The sequence below is a fragment of the Typopeltis vanoorti genome, chromosome 9 (assembly GCF_054136105.1).
Source record: "Typopeltis vanoorti isolate ZY-2024b chromosome 9, IOZ_Tvanoo_1.0, whole genome shotgun sequence".
Taxonomy (NCBI): domain Eukaryota; kingdom Metazoa; phylum Arthropoda; class Arachnida; order Uropygi; family Thelyphonidae; genus Typopeltis; species Typopeltis vanoorti.
The window spans coordinates 49,727,377-49,752,285 of record NC_143557.1 but is presented as its reverse complement, the minus strand read 5'-3'; the positions used below and the strand labels follow the sequence as shown (position 1 = coordinate 49,752,285).

Here is a 24,909-nt window from a genome sequence, read left to right as displayed (position 1 = left end):
TATGCATATTCTTTAAATAATCGTAGTGAAGCATTTGATTATTTGAAGAATAAAAATTTCTATGGGTAAATTTAAGCTGAAATAAAATAAGGCATTTTTATTGGTCTGCATATATAAACAGTCAGGATGAACACCGATTTTAACAGTTAAAGGAAGTAAAAAAAGTTTATATACTGTGGTTAGTTGTTTGAGATAACTAGTGCTATGTCTGACAATTATGGTAATATTAAGAATGAGATAAATTTCTACAAGGCTATACAAGCACAATGAGAATTATGTCTGAACTTCATGGAATGAAGTTATTGTTATTGCAGTTATCTACAACATCGTTTTATTTCATGAAATGAATTAAAATTAAAGGAAACCCACACACAACTGCCATCAGATTGCTGTCTTTAATAGTAAACTATATCTTACATTTTTTGTAAGTGCCATGAGTTCAGTGGTCGATTTTCTTCAGTTTATTGCTTTCAAAATAAATAAATCAGCTAATGCCTTTTATTTCCTTATAGGATGTAGGCGAGGCCTTTATTATTATTATTATTATTATTATTATTATTACGGGCAACTCCAGGGAGTCATTAGACTCATCGAGGGAGGCCCCAAATCATATTCATCACAACTATTCGACATTCATACAGTATCTATCATACCTCGCCTTAAACTCATTCACTGTCACAGCATCCACCACAGACTCAGGGAGCGCATTCCACTCATTCACTACTCTAAAAGTAAAGAACCCACCTCTAACACCTTTACTAACCACACTTTTGCCCAGTTTCCATGGATGTCCCCTAGTCCTCCCACAACCAGCCCTGTTCTCAAAAATATCTTCTGAATTAATTTTATAGAAACCCTTCAGTAATTTGAATGTCTCAATCATATCTCCCCTCCTCCGCCTATCAACCAATTTTTGCAACCCACAAATCCTCAACCTGTTCTCATACGGTTCATTCCACAGACCTGCTATCATCTTGGTCACTCGCCTCTGGATCCTCTCCACCTCCTCCCCATCCAGAAGAAACCTAGGTGACCAAATCTGAGCACAGTAGTCGAGATGAGGTCTTATCAAGGCTCGATACAGAGGAACAATAACCTGCTTGTCTCTGCTTGTCAACGTATTCTTCAGCAACCAAGTGATTTGATGAGCTGATTTGGCCACTTTTGCAATGTGTCCCCTAAATTTCAATTCCTTATCCACCAACACTCCTAAATCTCGTGCCTCATCAATTTCCTGGAGCACGGTTCCACCAATGCAGTAAACTGCCTCCCATCTTTTCACCCCAAAATGCATAACCTTACATTTTGCCACATTAAATTGACATCCATTCTCCCTAGCCCAGACCTCCAATCTATCCAAATCATCCTGCAAAATTTTGACGTCATCTGCATTCACTATTGCCCTACCCAACTTCGCATCATCAGCAAACAAATGAACTGTTCCTCTCAGATCCTTTCCTATATCATTTATGAACAAATTAAACAGCAGTGGTCCAAGAACAGATCCTTGTGGTACACCACTAGTCACAGGCCGTCTTGTGGACTCTACTCCTGAGTAAACCACTCTCTGATATCTCTCCGTCAACCACCCTCCTATCCATCTCACCAACCCTATGTCCATTCCCATATGCTGCAATTTACTGATTAGAATTCCATGTGGTATCCTGTCAAAGGCCTTAGCAAGGTCCAGCAGAATCACTGTAAACCCATTACCCTTATCCAGTTCAGCCGTCACTGTGTTATAATACGTGAGCAAGTTACTGAGGCATGACCTACCCTTCACAAAACCATGCTGTCCCCGATACAGTATCCCATTTTCTTCTATCCAATCTTGTATTTTCCTCTTGACTATTTTCTCTAAGACCTTGATAATGATTCCTGTTATGCTGATTGGCCGGTAATTTTCAACAGCAGCCTTGGAACCACCTTTGTGCAGTGGAACTATTTTCCCCTCTTTCCACCCCCTTGGGACTGACCCAGTCCTGAGGCTCAAATTAAACATAATGGTCAAGGGCACTGACAATTCTTTGGCCGCTTCACGTACGACACGAGCTGGTATACCATCCAATCCCACAGATGTATTGACATTGAGGTTCTGTAATAGACTAGTTACCTCTACCTCATTCATCACAATTCCAGTATAAGCTGTTGGTTCCTCCATTTCCGCAAAGCCACCACCTGGATGATATACTCTTGCAAAGTGTTCGCTCAGTAATTCCACAACATCGACTGATTCAGTTACCTCCCTACCCTCAGCATTTTTTAAGATCATTCTACCATGAGCATTTTTCCTTTTACTTGCAACATATTGAAAAAACTGTTTGGGATTCTCTTTAGCCTGCATGGCCAATTTCCTTTCGTAATCTGCTTTTGCTTTTCTTACCACCCTTGTTACCATCCTGGCCTGAGCTTTATACTGTTCATGCACCTGATGGTCACCCTTCTCCTTAAATTCCCTCCACAATTGTTTCTTTTTTTGCAGCTCAAGCTTAATAGTGTTATTCATCCATTTAACCCCTACCTGATTTATTATTCGGACTCTTGGTATACAGTCAACCATTGCCTCCTGCAAACAGTTCTTGACCACCTCCCATGCACCATCAACATCCAGCCCTTGCAGTTTTACATGCCATGGCATTGAGCCAAGCACACACCTAAGCTTGTCATACTTACCAGCCCGGTAATTCCACATATACCCTGTCTTAATTGTAAATTCGACTCCTTTAGCCACCTCCCAAGTCATGACCTTATGGTCACTCTCACCAATTGGTGGCAACAAGGTCATGTTCGTTACAGCCACATTCTCAGTTGCAATTACTAGGTCCAGCACTCTCTGCCCCCTGGTATTTTCCAATACATGTTGCCGTAGATAGTTGTCCCTTAATAACTGCATAAAATCCAATTCCTTCCTCCCATGTGCCTTCTCCTCTTTCCAGTCAATATTACCATAATTGAAATCACCCATAATAATTACCCTCCTTCCATTCATTTCTTCTATTTGCTTATGCATACTATTCCCACCATCCACTCCATCACCCGGTCTATAGCAGCACCCAATTGTATATTTTGTTCTGCTAGATTGTATCTCACACCAAACAGCCTCAAATGTGCTTTTTTCCCCATCCTGCAGTTCAACTTCTATACTCCTTGGCTGAAGCTCATCAGCTATCATCAATAACACTCCTCCCCCCTTTTTATTCACCCTGTCACTCCTGAACACGCTATACCCATCGCATTCAATCCCACTAGCTTTATCATCTTCTGTCAGCCATGTTTCACTAATACCGACAACCTGTGGCCTGGAAGTGCCAACCATGGCCAAAAACTCTTCCTTCTTGTTCCTAATACTCCTGGCATTAGTGTACATGAATCGCAGAAGCCCATTTGTCCCATCCCTACTTTGATTCCTTATACTAATTATCCCATTCTGATTTGTTGTCCGTCGTACTCGCCCGGGCATAATATACTCATTCATACACTTAACTTCCCCCCCTAAAGTCTGCATATCTACTCCCCCCCCTCTTAATAAATCTAGTTTCCCTGAGTCTGTACATCCACTTCCACATCATTCATCAACACTCTTTCAAGTCTCCGTACACCAACTCCATTCAAATGTAACCCATCCATCTTATATAAGTCCTTTCGCCCATCGAACTCATTCCACACATCCACAAATTCCACACCACTCTCCATGCATAACCCACGCATAAAGTCATTGGCAATTATGGCCCTCCTTCTAAACACTTCGCTGTCATACCGCGGTAAGATACTCACCATCCTAACTCTCTCACTCTTCTCTTTTGCTACCTCAAACAACTCCCTCACATCCTCTATCATTTCCATTTTGTCCTCTTTCAAATCATTCGTTCCTGCCACTATTATCATCTCTTTCACCCTCTGTTTTTGCAGTCGAATAGATTCGCTGACGTCCTTTATGTTCGCACCCGGCTGGTACGACTTCGTTAAACTCTCAATTATTACGCCTCTTAATAGCGAATCCCCATACAGCACTCGCTCCTTCATTTTATTGACGTTTACGTACATTCTATTATTTGCCGTCACAGACTTCCGCCGGTTAGTTGTCGGTACGTTCAACACACATTTTTGCATACGCTCCAGTTGTCGTTTGGCTCTGTGTATCGCGCCATTTAAACGGGCAATTTCGCTACTCGCACTTATCACACCATTTTCGTTATCGATCAAATCATCCATTCCTTCGGTGTTTCTACCTTCATTTACACTTTCAGCGACGCTCTCACACATATCTGGCACTACCACGCAATTCTCTAGTACACCGCCATTTTCTGCATTCTGACTACCGTTAACGATATCAGTCTCGATACACGAAACACGCTTGAAGTCCTCATTCTCTTTACACTTTCTACACATATTAACTCCACTATCACTTTCTAACCAGACTCCTACCGCTCTTCGCAAGGCATACATCTCACAGACAGCACACTGCATAAATTCTTTTACATCAAAACTCTTAAGCAAGCATGGCGACCTGGCCGCCATTTTTTTCTTTATCGGTGCCATGTGTACGCTATCTTTTCTTAAAAATAATAGTTAAAATAACAGAAAACACGCAAAAATTGCACAGACACACCAAGAAACAAAAAGCAAACAATACTACTTAAAATTCTGGTAAAATATCTAATGTTAACACAAAATAATACTGATCTTTTCAGGAGCTCTCGACAAGCCGACGATCTAATCCGTGCGACACCTAGCGACGATTTATACCCTATCTAGCTTTTGGAGACTGAGTGGGCAGTTCAATCTCCACCGATAGCCAATCAGAGAGTGCTGCCCATGTCTATTACTAATTATAGCAACCGCTGATGAAGATGTTGGTAAACAAGACTGCCATCTCTTGGTACCTAATCCTAACAAGATATGTTACTGCCTGAAATAATGTGGGTACTACGGTCGAATTTCTTGAGTTTACGGGATGTAAAACACGCATGCACGTGCCAGCGATCAACTAACTCGAGAACCGGTCGAAGAAAGGCTTAGAAAAAGTTCCTCCAATCGGCGACTAGACTTGAACTTAAGTCCAACTTCGAGCGACCAAGCGCAGAGAACGCAAGCGCCACTTCCACTGAGCTACACAGGCCTGCCCTAGTTAGAGGGAGGTGAAACCCTCATAGAGTGTGGTTAAGTGCTATTGACTTAGCAAGATGATTAAAAGAGTGCCGGAAAGGTTCCTGTAGTTGGAGTCATGAATGGCAATTATAATAGTGTTTCTTTTGTCGGTATAATTGCGCTATTTAACGTAACGACATTTCTATAAGGCTATACTGGGAGAAGGAAAATTCTGTCTGCAGCTGGAATGCATAACCGATTTCACCGGTGTACTCATGCTTTGTGTTTCCTTTCCTATATTCATGCTTTTAGTGTTTTTAGTGCTATCAGGTTTGTCACAACAGTAATTGAAATATGCGAAATATCTGGTTGAGATCTTAGCAAATTTATATCTGTAACTGTTATAATTTTTTTTAAATGTCACTACCACCCAAGAAAGGTTGTAAGCCTGTATAACCCTTAATATCAGGAATAAGCTAAGGATTTTTTTAATTAATTTCATAATTTTTTAATTATATTGATTTTTATGTAGTCCCGAAATTCTGTTCTACTTATCAGGCCACAAATAGAAGAAGAGAAGTAATCTCACAACGGACGATGAAATTCGAGTGTAAGCAAGCAAAGTTTGCGCGGGAAGTAACTTCACCACTGGACAATTCGTACATAGAGGCTAATAACTTCACATCACTCGCCTTAGTATCCCATAATATAAAGAACATATCCTTACAGACATGTAAACTGCTATGCATTATGAGAAGGGTGATTGCCCAGAATGGTTTTGACGTTTATTGAAGTCTCATCAGTAAGAACCAGATGCAGAAGTGATACCTAAGTAGATCGTAGAACGCAGAACGATACTGTTTTGATGGGTGAAGCATAAATGCTTTTCATATTCCCCTCCATCTGAAAAGGAAAGTTCTTTGGGTGGAGAATTATTGAGCTTTAAGCTCGCCCTGAAAGGGCATTGAGATTAACTGTGTTCAGCTGAGCATAGAATTGATTTGGGTCTCTTGTATATGCAGAAATCTGCTTCATTATAGTCTGAAGCTTGCTTGATCAGTGGGTTCGGATGATTAATTGTCTTGATGAAGAACTTTTCAGCTATGTCGTGAAGGAGAGATGTGATGTAGGGAATGTTGACGTCTCTGTGAATTTGGGAGTTTCTGATAAACCACGGAGCATCCAAACTCATTCTCAAACATTTGTTCTGTATTCTCTGCAGCTTTTGAATATTTGTTTTCGAAGTATGACTCCATGCAGGATATGCGTAAGTGATGACTGGGCGTATTACCATCTTGTATATGAGTAGTTTGTTCTGAGTATCGAATTTACTTTTTCGGTAGATCATGGGGTAGAGCTGCGCTATTACTTTGGATGTCTTTGAACTTATGTGTTCTTTATGATTGGTGAATTGTAGTTTTTTATCGAGAATTACTCCGAGATATTCGACTGTATTTTGCCATGGGATTTTAACACCTAGTAAATGTATACCGTCCTTGATTTGAGGCATTTTTCTAGTGAACAGTATGGCTGAACTCTTTTGTGGATTGGATTGGATTCTCCAGTCCATCAACCATTGCTCTAATGTGTGGATATTGTTTTGGAGTCTTTTCACAGCTAGTTTGGGGCTGAGAGATATTGCTAATAATGCAGTATCATCAGCATATAATGCAGTGATTGTTGAGCTTGGGTTTTGAGGGATATCAACAATATAGATAAAAAACAGCAAGGGGGCCAAGAGTGAGCACTGCGGCACTCCCGAGAGAACCTTGTGTCAGGTTGATACAGTTTCATTTATTTTGACTTGCATATATCTGTCTCTGAGGTAAGAGTGAATTATTTTAACTAGATTAGTAGGCATATTGAATGTGATGAGCTTTTAGAGGAGACCCTGATGCCACACCTTATCAAAAGCCTTTGCAGCATCTATAAAGACTGCAGCTATATGAAGGTTCCGGTTGAAGCCTTCGGAGATATATTCGATCAGCCTGTGGATCTGCTGAACGGTGGAGTGATTTTTTCTAAATCCAAATTGCTCATTTGGGATTATATGTAATTGGTCCATTTGTGATTGAAGCCTAGTAAGGACTACTTTTTCTGCCATCTTTCCAAGGTTAGACAGAAGACTGATAGAGAGTTGGGCATTTTTCCCGATCTTTTTGATTGGTGTGACATCTGCTATTTTCCACTTTAAAGGGAAATACTTGAGTCTGAGGATGGCACTAATTATGTTGACTAGATGCACAATGGCTTTTCTGGGGAGTAGTTTAATTATTTTGTTTGTAATTCTATCTGAACCTGGGGCTTTATTGTTATTCAGGTGGGTTATAATGTTTATAACTTCTGATGGAGAAGTGGGAGGTTCTAGGTCATCTTTTTGTTGTGTTATGGCCTGCCTAACTCGGCGGTGAATCTTGTAGTTTTCAAGAAATTGAGTTTTCAAGTAATCGGCCAGAGCCTCTTCCTTTTCCATGTCAGTATGAGCTATTCCTTTCGTGGTCTGAATTGGGGGTAAAAGTTGTCTTTTAGTACGGAAGGCTCTCAGAAACTTCCAAATAGAGTTGTTTTCTGGGTTTAATTTCGTTAGCTGAGATTCCCACTCTTGGTTTCGATGTTTTTGGAGGGTTTCTCGGGCTTGTCTGTTTAATTTATTCAAATTTCTTTTATCTTGAGGGGCTGTTGTGTTATGATACCTCTTTCTGGTTTTGTTTTTCAGTCTAATTAAATACATGATTTCCTTGGGGATCCGACCACTTGGATGAAAGACTGTAGTTTGGGTGATGGACTTTATTGCATTTTTGATTTGACTGGTAAGGTTGTTTGCAGCCAATTCTATCTCCTCTTTAGTGTGAATAGTAGCGACTGGGCCAATGTGATCAGGTAGGATTCTGGAGAGTTGGTCCCAAGATATGAAAGAGTGGGGAGAGGAGAATTGTTCTTGTGTACCAAGTTGAAGCAGAATAGGGTTGTGATCGGACGAAAGTTCATTTATTGTTTCCAGCTGATATTAGTATCTGATGTTTTTGAGGATGTCTATGTCCTGTACCTCTGAACTTCCAGTTGAGCTGTGTTGGGTGGGTCCTGTTACAACAATAGAATGTTGCGTTGAGTAGTGGTTTAGAATTCTACCTTTGTCGCTGATTGTGGAGCTATGCCAGGCTGTATGTTTGGCGTTAAAGTCCCCAGCCATGATGATGGAGTCTATGAAGCTGAGAATGGATTCGAAGTCAGATACCAGCAATGGAATGCTGGTTGAATTATATACAGCATAGAATTTGATATTACCTGCATTGTTGGTATGAATTTCAATGCCTGTTATCTCTAGGTTCTTGGTTTGGGGATTGGTTAGAACATTGTGGCTTAGGTAGTTTTTAATGTATATAGCTGTTCCTCTTCCGCTGCTGGTGAGCCTATTTGTTTTGTACATAATATTGTGTTAGGGTTAGGGACCACGAGATGGCGGCACATTTGAGCCATCTCTCTTCACTGCATACTGCTTAATTAGTGATAGCTTTGGGCCATCTGTCTCTGATTGGGTACCAGTGGAGATTGAACTGCCCACTCAGTCTCCAAAAGTTAGATAGGGCTAAATGGCCTCGCCTACTCCCATATACGGGAATAAAAACGCGTTAGCTGTTTTTTTTTTATAATATAGTTCCGAAATTTGGGATTATTAGCTGGCCTGAGATGAGTTTCATTTACCAGTATTATATCAGGATTGTGTCTGTGAGAGAACTCTTGCAGCTCCAGAATTTTGTTACTGAGTCCGTTGGCATTCCATGCAGTGATCATGAGAGAGTTGGGATGGAATTTTCTTTTATTCGTTATTCAGGGTTGTCAGAATTGAGTGGGTACCTGTAGGAATCTTTTCGTGGAGGACAGCGAAGGATTCGTCAAACTAAAGTCTTGCAACATGCTATCTAGTGAGGCGGTCAGAACTGATGTTAGATTTGAGCTTATATGGTCATGAGATGGAGTAGCCTTTGTTCGTGCAGCCTCTGCATAAGTTTTAGGCATATGTCACCTTTCTTGAGTGGTCGAGTTGGAGATGATATGGACTGGGTTGTGACTTGCACGGCTGTCTTGAGCTGAAATGTGTTGGAAGGGTAGTTTTCCCTTCCCCTTGGTTATTTGGGTGTGTAAGGCATCGCTTGTAGTTAGCGGGGTGAGGTCCTCCACAATTGGAGCATTTAGCTGGAGTGGATCTTAGTTTTGTACACATGACGGTCTGGTGGCCCTCGCCACATTTTAAACACCTGTAATATGCCTTGCAAAGTTTTTGGGCATGGCCATACCTTTGGCACTGCCCAGCTGTCGACTTCTTCCTTGTGGTGCAGTAGAAATTCTGAGGCCACATATCGTTGTCAGTTCATACATCTTTTTCTGTGTCTTATCAATATCTATGAGTACCAGTGGCATTGGTCGTTTATCTGCCCTGAGCATCCTGCTCACTTTCACTGGTATTAGGCTCCGACTCATAAGATCAGTAGTGATTTCCGCACAGGTGACACCCTCAGCCACTCCGCGAAGCACTAACTTGAGATTCTTCTCACTGGGTAAAGCAAATGTGTGATATGGAAGACTTTTGTTGTCCATTAATCTTGTCAGCTGTCTGTAGTCAGTGAATGAGGCTGGCTGGATTCTGACGCCATCTTGATTTTTAGCCCAGGAATATGCAATTTTATGTTCCCTAAGGGCTGATGTGACAGTGGTCCATTTATCCTTGTCCCTTAGTATTACTGGTGGAACCTTTTCGGTGTTCCTCGGGACTTCTAATGTTGGTATGTCTTCATCCATCTGGTCTTCTATAGTTCTTCTTTTGTTGGAGTGCTCTCCTTCAGAGATATTTTGACAGGGGGATTTTGGTGACAGAGCAGCAGTGATGAGTTCATCTTGTGAGATCTCATTCGCCTCCTCCTCTCCATCCTGATCATTAGAGTGAATATATTGTTTTATAAATCCTGACCAGTCAGATTCTAACTTGCCTATTATGAGTTTGAGTACCTCTAGGGACTGCTCCTTATTAAGGATCTGGATCTGTTCTTTGATGATTTCCATGTCAAATTGCCGATTTCCTGCCAGCAGAAATTGGATAATAGCAGTATAAATAATCCTGCAGGGCCAGGGGCCTGCCAGAAAAGTATCCTGTAGACCTAGACAGACTACTAGCAGTGTATAATCCCACAGGGCTTGAAGCCTGCCAGCAAGTGTCCTGTAAACTGAGTTGGTCTACTAGCAAAGTCTTGTTAGAACCTACTAATTGGGGAAAAGGAGTATCAATATCTCACTTGGCCACAGTTTAGAAACCTACCTCCCTATAAAACCTTAATTCCACCACTGGTCCTCATTGCTGGTGGAGCCTGTCGGCCATTTGACCTCTTGCACATTTCGTGCAGAGGGGTAGACAGTAGGAATCACACTGTGTTAGTACCAGTGCAATGTGAGATTACTGAGAAACCTTGTGTGCAATGTAATCAGGCTCAGTCTAAAATAACACGTTCTTTCTCGTAAAACGCAAGATGCAAGACCCTGATATCTAGGTAGAAGTAATGCAGAAGTCATATTTCCATATACCAGTAGCCACAATGTCATGGTTTAATGTCTCATGTTATTACTAAAATACTCTGGGATTAGAGATAGGTGTTGAAAATTTTTTATCACTTAGTTACACTATAAATTAAAGATGCTAAGAAATTATATTCTTGGTTTAATCCTTCACCCAAGTGTAAGCAAGCAAAGTTTACAAGTAACTTTGCAAAGTGAAAAAACTTTAAACATCTATCTCTAATCCAGAGTATTTTAGTAAAAGTGTGTGAAAGCTTTTGGCTACTTTATATGGAAATATTATTTATGCATTACTTCATCCTCGGTATCACTTCTGGTTCTAGCTCCCACTGATGAGACTTTAATAAAAATCGAAACCAGTCTGTGTAATAATTATTAAGTACAGTATACTTAATTGCATTACCGCCTACTTCCTATATAAGGGAGTATAAGGTGTTAGCTTATTTAAAAAAATATATATATATATATATATATATATATATATATAGTTTTCAATTGAATTGAAATTTATAAATAACTTAAAGAATAAAAAAGCTCCAGAGCCTGACGGCATATCCAACAAAGTTATTAAACTGCTACCCAGAAAGGCCATCGTACATCTTACAACAATAATAAATGCTATATTCAGGTTTAAGCACTTTCCCTCTGCATGGAAGTTGGCAGACGTGGTTCCTATATACAAGCCTGGCAAGGATCCTCAGCAGCCTTAAAGTTATTGTCCCATAAGTCTGATTTCTAATTTGGGCAAAATAGCAGAAAAAGCTATCCTTTCCAGAATTCAACTTTCAGTAAAAAAATTAAACATCCTTCCTTCAGAACAGTTTGGTTTTCGCCAGTTTCACAGTACCACCCAACAAATCCATAGATTAATAGAGTTCATTACTATAAGTTACAATTGGCACCAGTGCACTGGAGCAGTTTTTCCTTGGCTTAGAAAAGGCGTTCGACAAATTATGGCACTTTGGACTACTATACAAGTTGATTTTAGCTGGCATTCCATTAGATCTAGTCCAAATTATAAAATCATTTCTTAGTGGCAGACGAATGCAAGTCAAACTAAATGATATATTATCTACCTAGCAACGAATCCTGGCAGGAGTGCCTCAAGGGTTCCTACTGGCACCAATACTTTTCACGATTTACATGGCGGACATTCTGCACAATCCAATGTCATCCATCATTTCCCTATACTCAGACGACATAGCAATACCAACCAGATCTATTAAACCGCACCTTGTCACCAAGAAACTGCAAGAAAACCTGCAGCGATTAGAGCACTGGTTCTCGGAATGGAGATTGCAAGTAAACCCTCAGAAGAGTATCGCCATGCTCTTCACTAAAAACTCAATATCTCCCAAAGATGACATCTTCCTATTTAATATCAAGATTCCTTGGAAAGCAGAAGCCAAATATCTGGGTGTACTGCTGGACAGAAAACTAACCTTAAGTCCACATATAAAAGCCTCATGTACAAAAGCATGAAGAGTCATTGCACAGCTTTACCCTCTTATCAATAGGAATAGCAAGCTGGATACCAAAATAAAACTGCTCCTTTATCAGTTGATGATTCGACCCATTATTACTTATGTGTCCCCAGCCTGGAGCCACACCTAAGTATAAATATCCTCAAACTACAGAGAGTGCAAAACAAATGCCTCCGCATGATCTTAAACGCACCATGATATGTCAGAAATGTCCAACTCCACCGGGATACAAATATCCCCTACATATACTCTTTCCTGCAGTCTTCGTCAGTAAAATTCTTCTCAGCATCCACTTCACATCCAAATGAATTAGTGCAACAAGCAGCAAATTATGATGAAACAGACTTCTCCAAATATGGGAGACCCAAGGCCATCCTACTTCCAAATGAAGATCTTTAAATCGCACCCACTCAGGCAGAGCACTTAGCTCATGAACTTTTCCTCACACAGTAATCTTATCAGATAGCAGGGATTATAAAAGCATTTTGCTTCACCATTATAGTCAGCTATGTCTTGCGTCTTGCGATCAATAATATATATGCTATCCTTCCTCTATTATGCCTGTAGCAGAGGACACAGTTTACTCTTTTGTGTGGAAGTATAAAATCAGCCGCGGGTTTCGATTTTATACTTTTACATGGTACATTTCTAATTTTTATATGCGGTTTTCCATTTAATATACTTTTATTCTGCGTGCATATTTTATAATGCAATTGTATTGTGTCCTGTGTTTTTGTGATTTCGATTTCCGTATTTACTAGTGTTTCTGTTAACCGACGTTGCTTGGTAGTAATTTTACTATATTAATTTCATTTTTTTAAAGAGTAGAACTTATTTATTGACTAAATTTTGCATACTTTAAATTCTATTTTCTCATTTTTATTTGTCAGTCTTTACTTAAGATTGTGTGCGTATGTGAGATATTTATCTCTAAAACATAACTTACGAGGTGGGGGGGGGGGCTGGAAAGTCCCGATAAACAACTAGAACGAAAATGATATTAAAGCAACTGATATAACCAAAAGAAAGAACATCCTAGTAGCAGAGTTATGAAGGGAACTTATGTTTTTATATTCTTATATCCTCGTATGTTCTTTCTTGTGGCTTTATCAGTTGCTTTAATATAATTTTTGTTCTAGGTGTTTATTCCAGACCCCTCTCCCGCGTATCTCTACAATGTCATTTAAGTAGTTATATTATGTTTGACTGATATATGAAATGCATATGTCGACAAAACTTGAAAAATAATGTATCGACACGAAATTCCGAAATTAGCATGTCATGTAATTTCTTACCTTTTAGTGGTATCTGGGGTTTAAATAAATATATATTTAATTTATTATATAAACTAAAGGATGCTCAGCATTGTGTCTAATAATGACCATGGTTTAATGTATATTATTATTATTATCATTTTGGTAACCTCCACAGAGGCATGAGACTCATCATGGGAGGCCCACTCAACTAGCAACATGTCTGGCATAATGAACTTTGAAGATATTTACACTACCTACTTTCACTGGCAATGCTCACCACATACCAACAACTTTCCACTTAAAAATTCTACTTCTTACACCTTTCATTACCACATCTTTATACAACTTCCAGGGATGACCTCTTATTCTTCCCATCTTCGTATCCACTCTTTTTATAATTTCTTCTGTATTAATGTGATAGAATCCCTTAGGGGATTCTATCACATTAATACAGAAGTTCTATCATATCTCCCCTTTTCCTCCTATCCACCAACCTCTGTAATCCATATTTCCTCAAACGCCCTTAATAATCAACACTTCAGAGTCCTGATATCACTTTGGTCATTTGTCTTTGGACCTCTAGTGTTTCCACATCATAACGAAAACCAGGTAACCAAATCTGAGCACAGTAGTCCATGTGTTCTGACCAGTGCCTTATATAGAGGCACCACAACCTCCTTGTCCCTACGTGTCAATGTATTTTTTATCATAGCAACGATAGATGTACAGTCTTTGCAACATTTGTGATGTGCCTTTGGAACTTCAGTCTGCTGTCTACTATCACTCCAGGATCCTGAATCTCATCCACTTTCTGAAATACAGCTCCACCAATACAGTATGTATCCCAAAGTGTAACACCTTGCAATTTTTAATATCAAAACTGCAAACCCACTCATTTTCCAACCGTCTATTCAAATCTTCCTGGAGAAATTGACATCAGCACTACTCCTGACACTTCTACCAAACTTTACATCATCTTCAAACTTTTCAAGATCCCAAGCCAATTCACATGGAATATAATTAACAGATAAGTTAAATGGTAGGGCCCTTTTGCTCCATCATACACAACTTGCTGATATCTTTCAGAAAGCCAATCCTCAATCCATCTAACCAATCCACTATCCAATCCTATCTTCTGCAGTTTGCACACCTATCTCATGTGGTAATCTATCATATGCCTTTGCATAGTACAAGAATATCATTCTGTGTATGATTCTCCCATAACCAACACACACATTAACTTATCATAAAACATAAATAGATTGCTAAAACGTGACTTGCCCTTTAGTAACCCATGCTGACCAACATAGAGCATCTTATGTCAATCCACCCTGTTCTGTATTCTATTTCTAACCAATTTTTCTAACACCTTGATCGTAACTGCAGATATACAGACCCATCTATAATTGTGCAGTGAAATTAGCATGGTAATCATTTATTTAGAAAGTGGCAAGCATGCTTTTAATTTATGAAATCACTCCAAGATCTCACAACCAGTTCTGGATTACATGTGTAGTACAGAATAGATGCTGCAAGAAGTAATGTATTGTTTTGACTAGAAAATCACTATATCATGCATTTATAATTAAAAAATGATGCACAGAAGCTGAATGAAGCACATTTAACATTTGTATTATGATTTTCATATCTTTCGTTATTTATGGCATTTTTCAAATTCAGCTAAGGCTTCATAACTTCTTGGATGGATGAAAAATGTTATGCATATTCTTTAAATAATCATAGTGAAACATTGGATTAGTTGAAGAACATATTTCCATAGGATAAATTTAAGCTGAAATAAAAGAAGGCATTTTTATTGGCCTCCATATATAAAAAATTTAAGCTGAAATAAAAGAAGGCATTTTTATTGGCCTCCATATATAAACAGTCAGGAAGAACACCAGTTTTATCATTGAAAGGAAGTAAAAAAAAAAAAGCATATAGCATGGTTAGTTGTTTAAGATAACTAGTGTCTAGTCTGACAATTATGGTAATATTAAAAATGAGATACAAAGGCACTAAAAATCCATGGATTTTAATATCATTAAAGATGCATTTCCTTGAATCAAGTCTAGATTTCTTTCCAACCATTCGGAGCATAGTATGAGATGAGAATGGCCATTGATTCCATCAGGATATAGCTACCATGGAAAAGCAATTCCAAGGATGATGGAATTCTAGATGAGAATTGCTGCCTTTTTATCAGAGAAACCCTCTAGAGTGCTTACAATTAAAAAAAAAAAAAAAAAATCTAATTTCATGACATATTCTGCTTATGTTAAGTCAGGCTGATTGGTCTGACAAAACCAAGTAACTATGCTTTGTAGATGCCTAATTAATGGTATGATAGGACAGTATTAACTGCTCTGTCATAGCCTCTGGCCAGTGTATCATGAGTGTCATTTCATGTATCTCTGGCTATTTTGTCTGTCATCATGTGATGAAAAACTAGAGTTACTGGTGGGAAACACTGTTACCTCAATACAAGACTTGCTGGGTCACTTTCATCTGTCAAACTATGTGTTTGACAGATGAAGGCGATCAAAAGTCAAACTATGTGTGCACCTTTGGTGGCCTAAGATGGAAACTGGGATCTCTTTCAACACAATAGTCTTCACCTTAGAATCCAGTTTACCATGGAAAAAATAAACTAATAATAGTTTAGTCTTTCTAGATACTTTGGTAATACGCCTCTCCAATGGTAACCTGTTCTTTTCTGTATACAATACTGGAAGTCCACCTACACAGGCAGATAGATACCTTCAGACTTTCCCATATCTCCCTCCTTCCCCACTTTCAACCATATGATATTATTGAAACACTAAGCAGTATCATCTATAGTATATGTTGCAACAAGTCCTCTCTTACAGCAGAACTTATTCATATACACACCACACCTTATCTAATGGCTACAGTTGCTACAGTATCATAAAAATAACCAATTTTTCCCCAATCCTCAACCTTCCCTCCAGAAACATTTTAGTAATGCTATCATCATCTTGTATGTCCAAGGCACTTCAACTGCATGACTTTCAAGTACCACAAAAGCTTACTACTCTTATCTGTTCTATTAAAGATCAGCTCCCTCCTCTCTTTGTGCCTGGAGTATATAAAATGCCCTGTTCCTGCAAGTTGGCTTACTATGGATAGACAGGAAGATCAGCCAACATCTGCATTGAAGAACACACACACACACAAAAAATACATCTGCAGTCATGACTATGGTCAGTTGAACCTTGATGACCATGCTTTGGATGCAGCTGATAGAATCAATTGGAAAAAGACCACCATATTCCATTGCAGTAAATTTAGAAGAGGAAGATTATTTTTGGAATCTGTAGCTGCTTTCAGAAATCAGCCTAATTTTAATAAATATGGTTGCATTATACTTCCCAAAATATGATAAAGATTAATACTCCGAGATCCTAGTTTGCATCATAGGAAAACCGGTGCCAATGGAGTGCACCCCACCTAGTCTTTCATATATGTGTTTCACTTAGTTTTGTGTTTCTCATATTGTACTCCCTGATGATGATGTCTCAGTGACATGAGAAGAAATATTATTTTTAATCCTTTCTCAGTTGGTTCGCTTCATTAAACATCTAACACTACAAGCAGCTTACCTTTAGTTGAAAATAACATTTTGTACAGATTTTTTGCATCCTAGATAGGATTTGCTCCAGGTCTTTACAACTCAAGTACAATAGTAACATTTTAATAATAACACCAGTCAGCAAATTAAGTTGCTTTTTGTAACCAAAGTTAATGCAGGTGATTCACCCAGATTACTTTTTTTTTTTTTTCAACAAATATGTTCAGTTTTCATAAGTGTTTAGAATATTTTATCAAGATTAGTTAGCGATAATAGTAAAATTATAAATTATTCTTACTTAACTGACCTTTTGTAGTTCTGAATGCAGTGGTAATTTGAAACTGAATGGAGGAATGTTTTGCACATGTTTAAAGATACTCAAATGATTTTTACAGAAAAGCATACTTTAATATGAGGAAGCAGTGGAGAAGATTCAGAGGTGAGTAATCAAGATGGTGAGTGGTCTGTGGAATGTTTCCTATGAGGATAGATTGAGGGTATGTGGATTGCATAAGTTAGTTGATAGAAGAGAAAAGAGGAGATATGATAGAAACATTTAAGTTGTTTAAAGGATTTTATAAGCTTGAGGCAGGGGAAATGCACAGTGTTTCAGCACTTGGCTAGAGGGACTAGAACAAGGGGTCATACCCGAAAGTTGAATAAAGGTGTGATAGTAGGGGCGTGAGGACTTGATTTTTTGCTTGCAGAGTTGTGAATGAGTGGAATGGGTTGCCAGAGTCAGTTGTGAGTGCTTTGTCTGTTAATGGGTTCAAGGAGAGGGATGATAGATTGTGTGGACAGTTCGGGTCTCCTGTGATGAGTCTTCGGACTCCATGGAAGCCATACGATAATAATATAAATTCAATCCATTAGAGTTCTCACTGTGTCAAGGAATTTTTGAAGCTCTCATGAATTTGGCACACATGCTTTTGTTGCATATGTGCCACATTTATATTTAAGCAATGACACAATGTTTGTATGATAAGGACTACATATCATTTAATCTACCATTTATCTGACCTTCCAGACAACAACATTTCATTTAACTGACCCTTGTGCATCAGCTGTCTGCTATAGCACCATGTAACTGCACTTCAGTTATTCGGCTCTTCAAGTATTTCAACAGTAGATTGTTGTTCATTAAATTAAAGATGCCAAGAAATTATAATTTTGTTTAATCCTTTATCCAAGTGTAAGCAAAGAAAGTTTGCATGTGAAGTATCATCACAACTAGGCTACTTGTATATAGAGACCACACATTAATTGCCTTAGTATCCCATAATGCAAAACCCACATCCTTTTGAGTGTGTGTAATGCTGTACATTATGAGAAGGGCTACTCCAAATGTGACTGAGTGACCATAAAAGATCAACACTCATTGCTGCTGATCTAAATCACTCCAGGACAAGGAACTCTGCTTTGGCTTCACTCAGTAACAGGCAAAAAACCTACCTCTGAGTGGCAAGCAAGGAGCCAGACCCAAAAGAGATATTAGGTTGAAGTAATGCAGAAGTCTTATATTTCCCATATACAAATAATGGAAAAGTCTAAAACCTTATTATTAAAATACTTTGGATTATAGCTAGTTGTTTAAAGTTTTTTTTTGCTTGCTTATAAATTAAATTAACGATGCCAAGAAATTATATTCTTGTTTAATCCTTTATCCAAGTATAAGCTAACAAAATTTGTATACAAATTATCTTCATGACTAGGCTACTTGTCTATAGATGGTAGTGACTTCATATTAATTGTCTTAGTATTCCATAATTCAATGCACACATTCTTTCAGATGTGTATCATGCTATGCATTTTGGGAATGGCCACTGCAATAAAGGTCAAAACTGTTTTGTGTAGCGGCCATACTCATAATGCGTTGCACTATGCACACTGAAAGATTGTGTGGTTTGAATTATGGGATACTAAGGCAATTAATGTGAAGTCACTAGCCTCTCTATACAAGGTGGCCTAGTTGTGAAGTTATGGTTGATTTTAATTATGGTAATATAAATAGAAATAAAGAGATGGTGACTAAGGGCTGAAGAGAATGAATTTTTTGAGTTTTTGAAGGACAACAGTCATAGGCAGTTTGTAGCAGAGAGCACACGAGGAACCGAGGTCTTGGATTTGGTCATTTAATTAGACAATGTTATTTGATAAATGGAGTGCCAATTCTTCCTTGATTTGGTGAGTCAACACGAAGTGATTACCTTGGTTTAGTCAGCCATGTGATGACCTGTAAGGAAGAGATATATATGTAGTGCTCTGTGGTTGGTGGTGATGAAGAGCTCAGTAGGTAGGTTGTATCTTATCATGGAATGTGTATTTGGATGGAAAATAGATCAGTGCTATCTTTATGTCCTGCTCAAGAATACAGAGACAATGTTTGAATATATTGTACTGGTAAGGAGGTTAAATAAGAAAGGTGTGAAATAGATGAATGAAGGGGATATTCATGCAATCTGGAAGAAGGCATTATGGAGGCAGCACAAGATGTGTGGTAATAATTAGTTGCATGAGGACTATAAAGAGTGGACATTGAAAGTGATTCATTTGGTAATGGTACAAAAAAGTGAACTATGAGCAACAACCATCTACTGAGGGGAAAAAAAAAATTCCGTGGCATTCTTTCAATTTGTGGTCAGCAGAAGAAAATGATTATGGAAGGATGATACTGATTGGTGAAAATAGTAGAATGATAACCACTGTGCATGATATAGCTGAGATATTAAATGAGCAGTTCATGAATGTATTTCATCTTTGTGAATGTGATGTCAATCAGGATATAAGTGCACTGGAAAGAGAGAGGAGGAGGAGGTACATGATTGGGTAAATTTAATGTTAATAAGGTTGTGGGACGTGATGATATATCATGCTTGTTTTGAGTGAATGTCTCAGGGAGTTGACATCTGCTTTGACATACTTGTTTAATATGAGTCTTCCAGTGGGCCAAGTTCCAAAGGAGTGGAAGGAAGGTGACCTTCAAGTTGTAGGCCCATTTGTGTGTGTGTGTTGTGGTTAAAGTTTGAAGTGGTTAGTAGACCAAGATCCAGAATTGGATTGAAAACAGTGCAATTCCTCTTTGATGGACAGCATGCATTTTGTTAAAGGAAAATAATGTTTTATTAATTTGCTTACTTATTACAATAATGAGACGAATGCATTAGACATAGGAGATGCTTACACAGTGGTATATTTAGATTCTACAAAGGCCATCGATTGGTTGTCACAGTAATTGGTTATTAAATCAGAATGGATGGAGTTGAATAAATATTTATATTAGTGGGCGTGCTAGATTAGAAACTGGCTGTCTGATAGGTATCAGTAAGTTTAGTTTAGTATTGTTATATCTTGGTGGCGTTGGTCTTATTGGCGTCTTATCTCTTATTTTTCCTATCTTAAACTTTATCTTTTGTTATCATTAAATTTTTGTACTTATTATCAGTTAATTCGTTTGCTGACAAATTTATATTATTTAATGACCTGTGTCAGCCGGCAACTAAATTCTGATACACTAACCAAGATTACTTAGAAAGAAAATGCAGGGATCATGAAGTATGCATTCGTGGTCCCATTTCTTATATTATTAGTGGATTCCCCTTTTATGCACGGTTCGTAATTTTCCAAGCGGTAATTCAATCCAGAGAAAGCATGACAAACTCATTTGATTACACATAAAGAAATACGTTTATTTAGCACAAAACATAATGATACAAGTTAGTTAATCCTTAAATTAAAAGAGTCTGGGTTCCCTCCCTTTTCTTAATTTAACACATCCAAAATTTCTACACTGTAATCCTCTATACTGACACAAATTCCCTCACTTATGTATATATAACTATCCTCAGACTCTGACAACATATACTAAATAACCAATCTACTATCACACATGCTAATTACATATATATACAAGTCAATTCAGTAACTCTGACATAGATTTCTTGAGGCAGTGCTCCTTCTTATATTTTAGATTTAATCCTCCCCCAAAATTTTAGTTAACATTCAATTAGATTTTAACAGTATAACATTATTATTCTTTAGACACAAACAGTTCGTAGCCTCGGTCTCCTACTTGGCTCAAGCCTAAAATGCTTTTTCCTTAGATATAGACAAAATGTCCAAACTGCAGACAGTTCTTGTAACACTTCACGGAAATGGGCTGTGTTCTTAAAGACCAGTTCTCCTTACTCCACGGTTACTCCGATATTAATATGAAGAGATTTCTGCTCACCGTTCTTGCTTTATCTGGATATTCGGATCTCTTTACTGTAATTTCTTTAATGGCGGCTTCACTATTCCTTTGTTCCACACGAAACGAAACACTCTTACACTGAATTATACACTGACGTTAACTCATCAGTGGCCCTTTCTTCTTAGGAATCTGGACGCACTATAGCTGCAGCTTTGATCCACGTAGCACACATAGCAAGGGGAGATTCTTGCTACGCATGGCCTGCAGCTTTTCACAGCTATACAGCCTTCCGCACAGGAAACCAGGTACCAACGAAACGAGAAGAAAAAGAGAGCGATTCAAATCCCTGCCGAAACCTATATACTCCAAAACAGCGCCCTCACTTGGTGGTGTCGTCATATGTACGGCAACTGCTGATTGGATACCGTGGCCACGAACTATCTTTGACATGGCCTAAAACTATTATTAGCTTGTACACATCTTTTTAGAATTTATACATGATTTTCTGCCTTAATAGTTTTAATAAACCTTCTCTATTTAGTTTCGGGGATACTTTAACATTGCTTAGAATTTACTTATCTGGATATACACATGTTTATGGGTCATTAATGAGCACATTTTCTGTTTGGAGGCATAAGTATGTCCTTATCCATTCCTTCTGAGCTAACTCTATGTTGGGTCGGAAAAAGGAGATGACTCATCACATTTTCTGACACAACAGTATATTTCTATATCCTGGAAAGTCTAGTGTTGTGTCCCAAGAATTTGCTTTGGAGCAGTTACTGTGTAACTTATATGTTAATGATATTTAGAGAGGTTCGAATGGTGAAATGTAGTTGTTTGCATGTGATGCACTGTGAAGAACAATGAATAGTAGAGCTGATGCTGTAGCTTCTTTGCAAGAGTTCTGCAGTAGACCAGAAGAACAGGCAGGTGAGCTGGTTTAACAGTTCAGTGTTGCAAAGTGTAAGATTTCAAAATTTATTAAACAAAGATGGAATGCAGATTGTACAACTGATTAGGATATCTTAGAGAAGGTAAGGGATCTGGGCATGATGGCAGATAAAGGCCTAAAATTTAGCGCAATGGATTATGGCAGTGATGTGGAGGACATTGACATTTAGGAGATTATGGTTTAATTGTAGATGACCTTCATTAGGTTGCATATGGATTACTGTGTACATATTTGGTAACCTGGTTTTCAAAATGAAGAGATGTTGAAAAGGGTACAGAGATTGAAGAGATGATTGTGAAAGATTGAATGAAGACCTGAAATTTGTAGAGTCTAAGTGGATAGGAGGAGGGAGATTTTTTTTTTAGATTAACACGGAGGAAGTATTTTATAGATTGATGGGAGATGGGACGCCATCCCTATATAAGGAGTGTGTATCAACAAGGGAGTGAAAAGCAAGATTTTTGCATGTAATGTGGTGAATACAGAGAATGCAAGTATTTTTAGGGTGTGTTATGATGAAATGTGTGTGTGTGTGGGACAGAGGGATCTCCCACAGTGAGTCTGTGACTCCATGGGAGTCTCAGTATATGTCAATTTGAATTCTCATAATTCTTTAGATAACTACCTTACTGTATTAAAACCGCTGTGATGTTATACACTAGTTATATGCTAATTATTTCATCTCATCTAGGCTGGCTGACATCTTTGGTAGCATTTCCTTATCTTACTTTAAAGGAATTCAAGTGTATATATGAGCCTCCGTAACTCATTCGGTATAGACGAAGTCCTTAGATTGGAAAGACCTGGGTTTGACTCCTGTCCATGATGTGAGGAAACTTTATCTGATCTCTTTTGACTAAAGATGAGCTAGCCAGTCTGATATGTAGGTGGAGGTTTTTTTCACCCAGAAACTCTGTTTTTTTTGTCCCTCAGAACAGGCAAACTGGCCCCGTAAACACACACAGATCTACAGTCATGAATATTTGCCCCTAGGGGATGCTTGGTTTTAATCCTTTTCCCAAGGAAGCAAAACAAAGTTTTGCACGTGAAATATATCACTTGCCTTAGTATGTATCCCATAATGCAAAGCACACCCCCTTTCGGATGTGTATAATGCAATGCATAATGGGAAGGGTCGCCATCCAGACTGGTTGCGACCTTTATTGAGGTCTCATCAGTGGCAGCCAGACCCCGGAGAGATACCAAGGTTGAAGTAATTCAAAAGTCATATACATCTCATATGCAAATAGCCAAAAGGTGCTTGACCTTATTAATAAAAATCTCTGTGTTATACCAATGTGTAGTACACCTATAATATATTAGTACACTAAGTAAGCTGTGGATAAAATAATAATAATTCAAAACACCTGTTCTGGAGACTGCTATCCACACTTGAAGGCATTATTGTTGCAAGAGTATTTCCATGTAATCTCACTCATGTTAGGAGGCCCACGTTCAAGTTGTTTATTGATACAATCCCATCATACCTTTCCATAAACTCCACTGAGAAAGCACACATAATCACCTCAGGCAACTCATTTCACTCATTTGTTTTCCAAGCAAAGAATTCAGTTTTCACACTCTTACACAATCTCCAGAGATGATCCCTCCTTGTTCTCTCCCTGCTTATCATATATTGAAAGATTTTCAATACATAATAATTTTTTCAAGCCATAAACTTTCAATCTAACCCAAGTGACCAAACCTGTACACACTAATTAAGATGCAGCTGTATAAGAAAAAAAAAACCTTCCTTTGTTTATTTTATGATTTTTGACTTTTAAGTGATCTTTTGAGCTTATTTTACGTACATTTGAAATATGCCCTCTGAACTCCAACTCCTAGTTCACCATCATTCCCCAAATCCTTATCCTCATCAATACTGCAGTCCAGTCATTAGCTTCTATATACTAGTTGCCTCAGTCCTGAAAATACTTGAGATGCAAACTTTGTTTGCTTACACTTATATAAAGGATTAAACCAAGTGTATAATTTCTGCTATCTTTAATTTATAACATTTCATGAGTGGTTGTTATGGTATTGGAGATATTGTGAAAGACAGAATTCAGGATTGGGTGGGTAGGAATATGATACTGTATAAGGAACAACATGGTTTTCTGTAGGGTGGGTCTTGGTTTAGTAAGAAAATTACTAGGGCAGAAGGTATTATATTAGTAAACAGATTACTGATTTGGATAAAGAAAATGGATTCTCAGTGATATTGCTAGACACTTTGCAAAGGCATTTGACAGGATTCCACTTAGAACTCTGTTGTTAAATTGGAGCAAATGGGAATGGATATGAATCTGATGATTTATATTAGAGATTGGCTAATTGACAGATGAAAGTGGTTTATGTAGGAATTGAGTCTAGGGGGAGCCAGGTGACCAATGGTGTACCACAGGGCTCAGTATTTGATCCTTCCTTATATCATTGATATACAAAGTATATCAATGATACAGGAAATATTCCGTTTGTTGATGCTAAACTGTAGAGATCATGAAGAATGACTTAAATAGACCTGTCATATGGGTAAAGGATAGCTGCAAGTTTAATGTAGTCAAATGTAAGGTGATACACTTTGGGAAGAAGAAATCACAAGATGTGCTATATTGATAGAACTGAACTAGGAAACTGATTAGGCTAGGGATTTTGGGGTGATTTTGAACAGAGAGTTAAGTTAGAGGGCATTTTGTGAAGGTAGCCAAAACAGCACATCAGATTACACGTTTATTGAATTACACACTAACAAGCTGTGATAGAGAAGTTATTGTTCACCT

General features: G+C 38.2%; 1 protein-coding gene across 1 annotated transcript in view; it reads left to right on the top strand.

The window, feature by feature from the left end:
* Positions 1 to 12,650: 12,650 nt before the first annotated feature.
* The window catches only part of LOC150103027 (transmembrane protein 94-like), a 78,025-nt gene continuing 65,766 nt past the window's right edge, over positions 12,651 to 24,909 (top strand). The window contains exon 1 of the mRNA XM_090398055.1: positions 12,651 to 12,777. The gene's annotated coding sequence lies outside the window, so the exon portion shown is untranslated. The remainder of the gene's footprint in view (positions 12,778 to 24,909) is intronic.